This window comes from Crinia signifera, chromosome 5, assembly GCF_055691185.1.
Source record: "Crinia signifera chromosome 5, ASM5569118v1, whole genome shotgun sequence".
NCBI lineage: Eukaryota > Metazoa > Chordata > Amphibia > Anura > Myobatrachidae > Crinia > Crinia signifera.
This window is the reverse complement of record NC_139221.1, coordinates 297,957,228-297,967,545: the sequence shown is the minus strand read 5'-3', so window position 1 is coordinate 297,967,545 and position 10,318 is coordinate 297,957,228.

The following is a 10,318-nucleotide window of genomic DNA, read 5'->3' as shown; positions in this document are numbered from 1 at the left end:
ATGCTGAGCGCAGCGAGCCACGCAAGGGGATGCGGTGCTACGTTTTAGTGTCCCTGTCGACGATGTCGGCATTTGGGACAACAAATGTGAAACACCCCATGTCGACCTTTTGTCTGTTGACCGTTCCCATGTTGACCTAATGCTTGTGTTGACCTATTGCTTGTGTTGACCTAATGACCATGTCAACCTAAATGCATGTCAACTTAATGGTGTCGACCTAATGATTGTTGACCTACTTGCTGTCAACCCGTTGTCTCCGACAGACAGACAGACAGTGTAGAGGAAAACAGACAGCGGCACTCGGAGGAACTTTTTCAAAGTGTATTCAAAAGATACCAATCCAACGTTTTGGGGCTGATGCGCCCCTTTGTCAAGGTGTGGGTTCACCCACACCTTGACAAAGGGGAGTACCAGCCCTGAAACGTTGAACTAGGTTGAACTAGATGGACGCAAGTCTTTATTCAGGCTCACCTACTATGTATACTCAGTCTCCGGAGGGCACCAGGGTGGTTGAATGAATAGATAAATAGATAGATGTGGCACTCCGGATGAAATGAATATTGCCACGGTGCCTTCCGGTATTCATATACAGGCAGGGGCAGTGTAAGCCCTGTCAGCGCCCCAGGCGACACCCCGCTCGCCCACCCACTCCACCTGCGGATTACCGGCACTACCCGCAGATTACCAGTGGGGTGGGTACGGGCGCCTCTCTGCGGCTGACCAGCAAGGGGGGGGGGGCGCAGCAGCGGGCGCCTGCTGCCGATTGCCACTGAGTAGCTGGGGGGGGGGGGGGGGTGTGGTGTGTGTGTTTGGGGGGGCTACCCATGGGTGCTACCACGGGCGGGCTCCAGGGGGGTGGGAGCGGGCACTAATCCACGGGCAGGGCTCCAGGGGGTGGGTGCGGCCGCTACCCCCGCTGGAGATTGCCGCTGAAGTGGTGGGTGCGGGCGCTACCCCCGCTGAAGATTGCCGCTGATGACCAGCTGGGGGCTCACTGACTAACATGCTCCCTGTTGGGATGAATTCCTGGGTACTGTACTTGGCAGCTGCTGCAGCTTTCTTCCTGCTCTTCTTGGCGGCTCAGTACCGCAGTCCAGTGGCCAGCGCCCTTGGCAAATGCCTATAGCTGCCTAGTGGTGGTGCCGGCCCTGTATACAGGTGTATTCTCAATCTCAGAGTCAGAAGAAATAAAGGACTCAGGCGGCACTCATCCGCCTTATATATTTGTATTAATTGTGCATCAATGAAATGCCATCATAGTCGACGGACCTGTTCCAAGGCATAGGAAGCCTTTTCTTCAGGACTGGCATACAGTTCATTATAAAAGTGCATGTACTCCATGCAATAAATTAAACAAACGAGTTTCAGTTATCGCATAGATCTTCCTGTCTGCGGTCCCAGCGCTCCCCCTGATACACTGAAAATTTACCTTGCAAAATGGCTGCCACCTCACAGCAGACAATTATTAAGGATACAAGAGGAGGCCACCGCATGCGTAGTCCAATCTTGAAATCCCGGGATTGGAATCATGGACATTTTGGGGCCAAATTCTGGGACGGCAGGAAGGAAGATCTGCTGGTCACAGTGGGCAAATGACCTGGCAACGACAGGCAACCGACCTGGCAACGGCGGGCAACAGACCTGGCAATGACGGCGGCCCCGTTAGCGGAGCAGCAATCTCTTCCGCAGACCTCCCCCGGCACTTATTATGATGCTATAACACTTCCTGCTTCGCCTCATAACTGAGGTGAAGCCGGAAAGGAGAACAACAAGGTGTATTAACATCTTGTTCGCTGGTGCGGGTGAGGAAATACTCCTCCCTTAGGCAATGCCCCTTTGTGTGCACAGTGCATCAGCTCACACTGACGCGCTGTCTCTACCTGCCCAGCTGGCTGTACTGGGTATGTGTGAGATCTCGCTACTCACATGAGATCTCCTGCACAGCCTTGAGCTTGCGCTCACCCCACCAGAGAAAACTATGTCCCTGCTGTGGAGATAGACCATTGCCACTCTGCAACCAGGGGTGTATTTATAATGGGTGCAGTGTGGGCGGTGCACCCATTTTTTTAAAATACTCACCCTGCCGAGTCCAATGCTGGAAAAATGACCACCGCACCATTTAAAAAAAAAAAAAATCTGCACATGTGCAGTAGGGCCTGAGTGCTCTAGTACTCAGACCCTACTGCTCTGCACTATGTCCTGGCAGAGAGGAGGGGGCCCGGCCAGAGGAGGCTGCACGCGGGCCTCCTCATCATAAAATGCCCTGCCTGCAGCTGCCAAAATCAATAGCTGAAAGTGCTAAAATGCTTCTGATCATTCATACATCACCCTGTATATCGGTGTGCTATCTTTTAGAAAACAGTGCCCATATAGACAGGGGAACCATTGGTCTAGATCAGGGTCCTCAAACTATTTTGCTCTGGGACCCCATTAGACAATAAAAATAATTACGGGACCCCAGCAAGTTACTGCAGAAGGTCATAACATCACATGTGTAGTCAGCAGACAGCACATACATGGCAGCATTTTGGAGGCACAGAGTGATGGGAGGAGTCTGATATACCATAACCCATCACATCACATGTGTAGTCAGCAGATAGCACATACATAGCAGCACTGTGGAGGCACAAAATGATGGGAGGAGTCTAAAATAACAGCCAATTCAACAGATCTTTCAGGCTCCTTGAATCACCGACTGAAGGTGCCCACAGACGCATCAATTATCGAATGCGTTTTGTACTTTTTAAGCACAAATTGCATCTTATATACAATTATTGGATGGTGTTTATGTTCCCGGGAGCCCGATATTGTATGTCTAAAAAAGTACGTGCTGCACGTACTTTTTAGACTACATCTGAAATTTAAGATTACAAACATGGGTTCATCACATGCATCCAAGTGCACATCTCATAGCAAGCTGGAAGAAAAATTGTATAGAACCATTGTACAGTCAAAAACGCATAGCACAGTACAATTGTAGCGTCTGTGGGCACCTTAAGATTAAAAAAGTCATCAGCCTGATGGTCAGCAACATGGAGTCACGACCCCATACTGAGAAGGCCGGGACCCACTTTGGGGTCAGGACCCACAGTTTGAGAACCACTGGTCTAGTTAAATAGATAAATATTATTTTTGTGGTGTGTAGTACATTTTCTTTCCTGTAGATGGCAGTACAACTCAATGAAAATTTTAAAGAAATATTATTTAGATTTTTTTTTTTTAGCTAGGAACTTGTAGAAATCGCTGTAGTACAAAAATGTCATAGTTGCCTACCCTCCTGCATTCTGCAGGAGACTCCCTAAAATAGCAGCAATCTCCCTCTCTCTCTCATTCGTCTAGCAATCTGCCTCTTTTCACCTAGCCCACATTACACTGTTACATTTTTGGGGAAAAAAGGAATGAGAGATAGATACATTTACACTGAATCATCAGCACCATTTCCCAGCACTTTACCAAGTATAGTAGCTCTTTCTAACTGCTTTGGGCTCATCTACATTTGTATATAAGTCATTCTAAAATATTCCTCTCAGATGTAGCAGTACACACCCACGCTTCTAGGGGCCGTGTTCACAGTCTCTTTTTTTCACAATCTCTCCATATATGGAACTAGACACGCCCTTTGGGAGGAGCATGACACACCCCCTGAAAAGGCGCTGTACAAAATTCTACTACCAACTATAATCACCCTGAAACTAGTTTTGAAATGTACGTAAGTATGATAAATGCCCATGTAGTACTTGCTGAAATAACTTAGAAGTGCAAACAAAGTCTTCTCACAGCATGTCCAACTAGACCTTTAGAAATGTTACAGCAAGCTTCAGACTGTGTTACAATCAGAGGCTGGAGCACCAGAATAGAACACCAGAAATACAAGCAGCGGCAGCCAATGTTCCCTCTAATTTTACGAAGACTGTGTGCGGCAAAAGATTTTGGCTGTGCAACTTTGGAAGGAAATTTAAATTTTTGTGCGACACTTATATATAACTAGAAAATGACGTTCAGCATTTGTGTTAACTTTACTTCAAAATTATATTAAACATTTAAACATTCAAAACACAGCACACAATGTAGTTAATGGGTGAAACACACATTAATTGAGTCCACAACTGCAAAAAGGGACCACTGCTGCTTTGTGCGCTCTGTTGTAATGTCTGTGCGCACGCTCGTCGAGTTGTGTGCGCGCGCACAGCTTAGAGGGAACACTGGCGGCAGCCCATTTTAGAAGCACCTAGCGGTGCAGTTTGCTATTTCTTTCTGAAACCAATGTTTTATACCAATGATGATGACAATTGTAAAAGCAAGAGAAACAACTTACCTATACCAGTAATTGTCCACAGCAGTGGCGCTGTTTCATTATTAATATTATTAATACTGTGGGGGAAATTTACTAAGATAAATTCGTATTTTTCATGTGTATTCGTAGGGAAAAATATGTGTTTTTTAGGCGTATTCGTATTTTCAGCATTTACTAATGCATTCATACGTATTTTCGTACGAGTCGTACTGAAGTCGTAATGGCGGATTCATGTCGTATGCGTATCTCAATCTACGAATACGAAGGGCTACACCATCGACAGAATATGCCTATTTTTTTCATTGTCTAGACCAGTGGTTCCCAACCTTTTTTTCTCTCCCGTACCCCTTGATTAGGCTTTTCAGTGATGAGTACCCCCTCCTCTCAATTTAAAATATAGACAGTACTTATGAGTGGAGTGGAAGTGAGTGGTATGCGTATCCTTATGCATGTCCTTATATTAAGGAGTAGGTTGTGTATTGTCTCCAGGGTTCCCACTTACACCTGTAGGATTAATGCCGCTGCTTCTTCCACCCGAGTCAGTGCAGGGCAGATGATCGCTGATGTCTGAGGGCAGCATGGGTAGCTCCCATTGGATTGCTGGTCAGGCAAAAGCACAATGAGACGCTGATGATGCTGAAGACAGAACCATAAGTGACACAACATGGTTCTTCTCCATAGCAATGGGTCTTCTGCCATCAAAACACTTTTTCATCTTCCGCCATTACCAATATTATTTTCAAGTACCCCCAACTGGTCTGCAGAGTACCCCCAGGGGTACTAGTACCCCAGGTTGGGAACCACTGGTCTAGACGGACGTTACTACTTTACCTAAGGATGCGTATTCGGAAAACGCACATATACGATTAGGAAATGGCTGCGAATCATGAAAGAAATACGCCAAAAAAATACACTTTGATTTTGAAGTGTATTTTAAAGTGTATTTTTCCACAAACAATGCTGTACATGTTCTAAATGTCCCAAAGTACTCCACATACAAATGTTATCACAAATGTGTGCCTAATAAAAACCAATGATCATTTCAAATACTATACACACCTTAAAAAATGTCTGCTGATGTGTGTAATATAAACATTACCTATGGCCTATGGGCCTTATTCTTGTTCACTCTTTCTGACAAAATCCTTCTTAGCTGGACAAAACCATGTGCACTGCAGGGGGGCGGATGTAAAATGTGCAGAGAGAATTAGATTTGGGTGAGTTATTTTGTTTCTGTGCAGGGTAAATACTGGCTGCTTTATTTTTACACTGCAATGTAGATCTCACTTTGAAGTAAAACCCCACCCAAATCAAATTCTCTCTGCACAAGTAACATCTGCCCCACCTGCAGTGCACATGGTTTTGTGCATCTAAGAAGGGATTTGGCAGAAAGAGTGAACTAGAATAAGGCCCATATTGAGGATGGAGAATACAGGAAGCCTGCATTATTACTATTTATATGTGGGAAGAGATGGAGTATAACGTCTGCCTTGCTTTAATTGCTCAGTTACTAATGTGTACTAATTTCTCTACATTTGTGCTCTATCAACATCTACTCACTATGTAACATATTAATGTGTTTATAATTGTAGCAATGGTAATTAAAAATGTGTGGTGTTTCTCCATGACACATTTTTTCTGCTTACATGAGCACCTACCTATCTTTCTTCTGTGCAGCCACATTGGGCGGTATTCAATGAGGCTGATTCGCCAGGTTTTTATGGCGATTTTGTGCTGTAAGGCGAATTTTTGACAAAAACGGTGAATCACCCTATTCAATGACCAGATGGCGAATACATTTCAAGGTTTTTTTCGCCATGATTCACCGAGTAGCAATCGCTATCTTTTTATGGTGAAGTGGAATGTGAACTTTTAAAATAAAGTGTTTTGTGTTTTACATTTGGTGTAAAAAAATCAGGAATTTTATTCTGAGGAGGGGCATGCTATTTTTATTCATGTGCTGTAAGCACATGAATATATATTTAATTAAAAAAAATATATATATATATATTTTTTTTTACACAGACCAGCCAGCAGGGGGCCGGAGCCAAGCCGCTCATTAGATATTCACTTCACCCGATCATTACATATGCATGATCGGGTGTAGTGAATATACCCGGTCCCCTGCTGGCACCCCCGGGGGGCAGCCTGTGCTGCCTGGCACCCGGGGAGCCCACCTTCCCCCCACAAACGTTCTGGGGCAGGCAGGGAGACTTCCATCTCCCTGCCTGCCACCGTCCTCAGGCTCCCTGCGGCATCCGCCGCAGGAGTTAAAATTCGCCGGTCAGGGGCAGCGAGCCCCTGACTCGTTGTATACTGGAGCCGGCGAGGCTCCGGAACGTGGCGAGCAGTGGCGAATGTGCAGCGAATCCTAAACAGGATTCGCTGCACATCGCCAAAATGCTCATTGAATACTGCCCATTGTGTACTTCCAACACAGCTTTGTGGATGTGGATGATGCTCCGTGAGGGCCTGGATTACACCTCCTGTGCATGCATTTTCCAATAAGTGCTTAGAAATAATGGATGCTTGATTTTTCTGCATATTACATATGTTTCTGGGAGATGTGCATGTTATGAGTTATGTGTGGGACTACATACCATTGTTATATTCATTGTGAATATTTGTTAATGTACTCATGTGTAAGATATGTAAATGAAGAAAACACACTTTTTTTGCAATATGTATATTCCTATTTTTCTAGTCACAAATGTGTAGATGTGGTACGAATTTCATAAAATAACATACGCCACGTGGAAAGTGTATGAAAAACAAAAATACGCCACGAAAATACGACCTCGTTTACGCAACGTACATCTACGACTCAATATGACATCGGAAAATAAGATTTTCACGAATACAACACTTTAGTAAATTATCCTCCGGAACACGATTTTGGGTACGACATTACCATGCGTAGTCAGTCGTATTCATTCGTAGGGTGAAATACGCATACGCTTTTTGTATTCGTGAGCTTAGTAATTTCCACCTGTATCTCATAATGCGTCATGGTCCCTCAACCTCGCCAGCTGGTGGAAACATTCACATCAGCAGCGACAGGTGTGTGCGCCTCAACAGCGACCAATAATAAGTCCTCCCAGTGCGCCCCCCCCCCCCCCATGATAGTGTGTGTATATGTGTGTGGGGGGGACCCACACCATCGAGGCAACCCACTTCCATTATTACGGACTTCCACCCAAGCAGTGTAGCTTTAGTAAATAAATACATAAAAAAATACTATTAATCTCTATTAATATAATTGGTACGTATATGTCAGTTGGGCGCCCACTAAGCTATTTGCTTAGTTTTACGCGTACGCTCGACACGTTTCGGGCTCGGTGGCTCGCTGCGCTCACCACACTATATAAAATCAACTCCGTGCCGACATGGATAGTGGGGGTATGAGTGTACTTACTATAGTGGGCGCCCAACTAACATATAAATACCGTATAATTAAACTTTCACTTGGAGTAATATATTCATTAAATAAAAATGTCCTCATGAAATAATTATTCATGTTTTTGGTCCTCATTTATAGATTGGTGGTCAATTCATATCACTTGCCTACCCTCCCGGAATGGCCAAGAGGCTCCCAAAAATGGGGTCTGCCTCCTGGTTCCTCAGAAAAGTAGACAAGCCCCTGGGAATGGCAGCAGACTCTCTCAGCCCCCCCCCCCCCCCCCCCCTCTGTGGGGACCAGAGGAGGCAAATTGGAACCAGCCAATCAACTTCCAACTGTCATTTTCAAACACAGTTCATTGGCTGGTGCTTTCTTCATTATCTCTTCTCCAGGCTTAATACCTTTTCCCCCATTATGAGAGCTCATTTTTGATGCAGGTGTTGGAAAGCCACAGAATGGAGGTACCAGGAGGCTATCGAATGCTTGCCTCTCAGATGCGATACTGTCCCATAAAATACATTGGGGGAGCCAAGATTCCAGACATTTGGAGCCAGGAATGCAGGCGGTGCCCTCTTGTTTCTGACAATGGCTTGTGGACGTCCTGCTTCAATCTCACATCAATAGAGACTTTACTGAATTTCTATTTATGCAAGCAAAATAAATACATACAAAGACTAACAATACCATGTAGTTATTTTCATTTAAATGGCCCATTCATTCTTGCATGTATACTGCATTAAAGTGAATTGGCCATTGAAATGCAAGTAAAAAGCGGAAATGAATGATTAGCCTTTATGCAGCATTTACCTATCATTGTAAAAGGGTGGTTCAATAAGTAACGTAACAAGACCTCTCATTTGTGTAATGTTCTCTGTTTCTGCTTCCCCTCATGGCCATTAGACTGCATCTCATATCTGTCATACTGCATTGTGAAATAGAGGGCGGGCAACTCCGCGCAAACTGCCTCATTGTCCACTGTTGCTCAGCAAGCAAGTGGATGCAAGGGGAGAGGCCAGCTGCTGATGAGGGGGAGTGTGGGGGGAGGGTTTGAGAATGTGGACTGCTGGAGGCCAGCTCTGGAAGACTTGGCTACTTTTCCAGGCGGCTGAGAGTGCCACACGATTTTCAGGAACCTCTAGGCCAGTGGTTCTCAACCTCAGGATCCCCACACAGTGCATGTTTTCCAGGTCTCCACACAGAATCACAAGTGAAATAACTAGCTCCACCTGTGGATCTTTTAAAATGTGTCAGTGAGTAAGGAGTGCACCTGTGCACCTGCTGGGTGACCGAGAAAACGTGAACTGTGTGGGGGTCTTAATAACAGAGGTTGAGAACCCCAGCTCTAGGCCATTCCGAGAGAATAGGCATGTATGAATTAATATGGACTTATAAACATATTACATAATGTAGAGTAGAGCTTTAATAAACAAGAATACATCATTGTCTGACAAATGGGAAAGTGTATGAAGCCTACTAAAGAGGACAAGGGGCGAGATGTAGCCAAGGTAAAATTGGAGAAAACTTCAGAAAATGCTGTTTTTGGAGGTTTGGCTGCACAATGCACATGCACCAAGCACGGAATGCGGTACATCCAAACGGATCCCTCCCAGCATCCCCGGCGGCACGCTCAGCACTCGACGCATCCACAGATAGGACTCCTCAGTCCTAGGAGAATCATTGCAAAGGACGGCTCTGACAGCAAGAGCCATCCTTTGCTAATTTATTCATGCATATGGCGTTACCAAATGTCGGTATGCATGCGGAGACTGGCGGCAAGCATCGCAAGCTTCTTGCAATGCTTGCTGCATCTCACCCATTGGGAGGTGTTGTCCTTAGGAACCAATTAACTTCTAGCAATCATTTTACAGAATGTTGATAAATGATAGCTGCAATCTGGTTGCTATGGGTAACACTTGCACTTGTCTCCTTTGGAAGGATAGACAAATCTATATCTGGCCGAGAGACCAAGGGAACGATTCTGACTTGACCACTGGACTGAGAGTATTTGGAGCCCAACAACAGGGTCGGCCCACCTGTTACACAGACTATGCAGCTGAGTAAGACGCCATAGTAATCAGGGTGCTGACAGTGTCTTCTTCATTGCTGTCAGCGCCCTGATTACTATGGCTCCTTTTTGTGCACTGGCATTTGCGGTAACGGGGACAGCTTCCAGCCAGGCTTTATTCAGAGCAGGTCCGCCGCTATTTCAAAACTTACGCTGCCACTGCTGATTGGCTGCCGGACCAGGAGCTCAAATTGGCTCGTGAGCCGGAGTGAGATTAGAAATTGCTGTGGACCTGCTCTGAATACAGCCAGGCTGCCCACTGCTCCCGCCCTGCTGTCCCTGCTCACATCCCCCCTTGGCAACGAGCATTTCACTCCCCTATGGCAATGAGCGTTTCCTCCCTTGTGGAAATGAGCATTTCACTCCCCCCCGTGGCAATGAGCATTTACTCCCCTGTGACAAAAAGCATTTAACTCCCCTTGTGGCAATGAGCATTTAAATCCCCTTGGTAACTAGCATTTCACTCTCCTGTGGAAATGATCATTTAACTTCCCCTTGGCAATGAGCATTTAACTTACGGTGTGCATAATCCTGGCACAGTGTGTCTAAAGGGTTCTTG